The sequence below is a fragment of the Pteropus alecto genome, unplaced genomic scaffold (assembly GCF_000325575.1).
Source record: "Pteropus alecto unplaced genomic scaffold, ASM32557v1 scaffold6, whole genome shotgun sequence".
NCBI lineage: Eukaryota > Metazoa > Chordata > Mammalia > Chiroptera > Pteropodidae > Pteropus > Pteropus alecto.
In genome coordinates, this window is record NW_006437738.1 from 105,355 (window position 1) to 108,547 (window position 3,193).

The following is a 3,193-nucleotide window of genomic DNA, read 5'->3' on the forward strand; positions in this document are numbered from 1 at the left end:
TCCTCCCTCCCCAGCCCCCAGACTGAGTGAACTTTTTCCACTGCCCGCACCTGCGCAGTTGGTAACCCGGTGACTGAGGGTCAGGGGCGGCTGTGGAGCAGTTAGTCGAGGCGTTGCTGAGCCCCCGGTGAGCCTCCTGGGCCAGGGGTGCGCTCACCGTGAGGCCTGTGAGGCCTGTTTGAGCAGGGAAGCCTGGCCTGCCAGTCACTTCTCATCAGGGACCGCGTGCCGATTTGTGCTGCTTATCTCTGCTGGGTTTTCTATATTCTTTTTTGAGTGTGGGGAGAAGGGTTTTAGTAGAAGGGCGAATCCTATTTTACATAGCGGTTGTATTTATATAAATGTCTTGGTTTTTACAATTAAAGTGGCCAAAAACTGACTTCGATCTGTAGCCTCTTGAGGTTGGGGGAAGACGTGACCAGGATCCTCAGGCTGTGGTGGGTCCTGGGAGCCCCGAGGGGCGCCTGGCCAGACAGGCACAGCGCACTCACATCCTGTCCCCGTCCCCTACCCCTCCTCATTATGTCCTGAGCGTGGGCTGAGTGCAGTCGGTTGGGGCCACGTGGACACTGACTGAGACACCCTTGGTGGCCAGATTGAACTGCTATAAAGACGTTTTCAGCGTCACATAATTTAGTCCAGTTCGGAGATGTTTATTCAGCAGCTGTTGAGAGCCAGACCCCTGGAGTGTGGATGCCAAGATGAAAAAGCCACAGACCCTGCCCTCCGGGAGCTCATGGTTGCAGACAGGCACCAAACGTGGGAGCTGACGTTGCAGAGGCCAGGACAGGGCGTTCTGGGAGGACGGAGGAGGGTGGAGGGCCGAGGGCCTCCATGCCCAGCCTGGGGAGTAAATTAGGGCCTCTGGTAGACTGAGGCCTGAAAGTCAACTCTTGAGGGGAGAGAGTGATTTATCATGGGAGGGGGTGCTCCGCGCCAGGGCACGTGGGAGTAAATGCAGAGGCAGAAGTGACTTGAGGATGAGGGGGCTGCATGACGAGACCTTCAGCTTAGGTGCTGGAATCCCAGTCTCAGACCTGAAAATGCTGGACGTGGGACGAGCTGGGGCACCTGTCCTCCCAGCCCACCTTCCTCACGCCCATGCCCTCCTCAGATGGCCCGCCCAGGACACTGAACCTGGGCATCCTGGCACCTGGCCCAGTCATGTCCTCGTGAGGCCAAATGTCCAATTGTAATGAGATCTGTCACCAGAGCTGTTGTGTCAGGCTGCTGATGCCTGCCGGGACAAAGACCAGCGTGGCCGAGCAGGGAGAGGAGTGCTGTGGATTCACTCGTGACCTTAACAAGTGCTCATCAAGTTGCTGCTGCATGCAGGCCCTGAGCTGAGTGCAGCAGGGCAGATGAGAACAGGAGGTCGAGGTCACCGCCCCATGCTGACCCTCTGGTCGGGCGACTGCGGGATCTAACTGCGGATGGGGTCCTGGCCCTCTGGGACTTGAGGCGGGGAGATGGGAGGCAAAGCAGGCAGCTCCTTGACATTGCACCTGTGCTGGCCGAAGCCCCGCACCACACCAAGGTCTGCCAGAGAAGTTGGCGAGGTATACCGAGGGAGTGGAAGGGGAGGGGCGCCAGGGCCTGGAGTAGCCACGGTTTGTTAACCACCTGCTTTGCATCGTTCTCTCCTTTAATCTGCCACACGTGGTGCCACACAGCGGCCCTGGCCGGGCCTGAGCTGAGGCGGTGGGGGTGGCGCTGGGAGGGTGGGCTCCGAGGGCCACGAACCTGGCTCAGGCCCAGCTCTGCCCTTCCTGACCTCTCTGTGCCTCGGTTGCCTTCTCTGCACCAGCCTCCTGAGGGTGTTGGGAGCCTCGAGCCTGTGTCTGGAGCAGGTAGCGCCCCAGGGGCGTGTGCTCCTCCTCTGCGGTTCGTCCTCGGCAAGCCACTTCTCTTTCTCCCGTAGATGGGGCGCCGACACCCAGCTCCCTCAGCACAGGGTGGAAAGTCGGCGAGATCTAGCTTGTAAAGGGCTCGCCCTAGCAGGCACATGACACAGTGGCTCCCCATCTGTCCACTGCAGTGGACCCCTCCCCGCTCCCCTCCGCCCACTGCTCCCAGAGAGGGGTGTACTCACTGTCGAGCTGGGCCAGGCGACGGGACCGTGGCAGCTGTGCCTCCCAGCAATTTCTTTCCTTGATCTCAATCTCTTTACTTCCCTCCACTCCCTGAGGCCCGTGCCAGCAGGGGTCACCCTGACCTTCCTCACGGGGCCTCCCCGCTCCTGGCCTGTGATTCACAGGCATTGCTGACGGGCTGAAAAGGCAAGGGACAGGACGATGAAGAATTCATCATCTGTGGTGGCACATGGCTTGCAGTCTGTTGAAGGAGACAGACCCAGAAATGGGAAAGCAGGATGCATTTAAGTGAACTGCTGTAGAAGAGAGAGAGTGGGGTTCAGGAGAATGTGGGGGTTCAGAGGAGAGAGCACTCGCAGTGCCTAGGGCACAGGGGAAGGCGCTGAACTGGTCCTCAGCACTTTCCGGGGCAGGACTAGGACGGGGTGGATGCGGGGGAAGGCCCCACTGGTTGAGGGAGCAACGGCATCTGCAGAAAAATGGTGGCGCGAGGAAGCTGGGGAGCTGGCCGGGCAGCGGAGGCCCTGGGAGTGGAGTTCGTCAGAGGGCACGCGGGAGGCCCAAGGATTTGCTGGGGGTGAGGAGGAAGAGACTTCCCTGTCGAGGGGCCTCCACTTGGCAGGCTCTGGGTTCCTTCCCTCATGACCATGGTGTCCTGTGTCTTCAACAGACCTCCAAGGTGGTAGTCCCTGTCCCCACTTACAGATGGAGAAACTGAGGCCTGGAGGATGCTCTTGTCTTGCCTGGGGCCCATCTAGGAAGCAACTCAAGCCAGGACCCGAACCCAGGCCTGCCAGTTTCCATTGTCCCTGCTCTTCCTGGCACAACGGCACCCACAGGCCTTCTGTTTACTCCCGCCCCACAGAGAGCCGCGGTCCCCACCGCCTGTCCCTAGCGCCTCAGTCCATCTGGCTCCTGGCCACTTCCTCGGGCCTGCGCCTCAGCCTCTGCTCACACCGCAGCAGCGGAAGCAGCGACCACAGCCCGGCCCCGGCCCCTGCCCCTGCCCAGCCTCCCCGCTGCCATGTGTGGGGCGCGGTGGCTCACCCACTAATGCCTCTCTGCTGGAGCTGGCCGGAATCTGTGGGAGGGAAATCTAC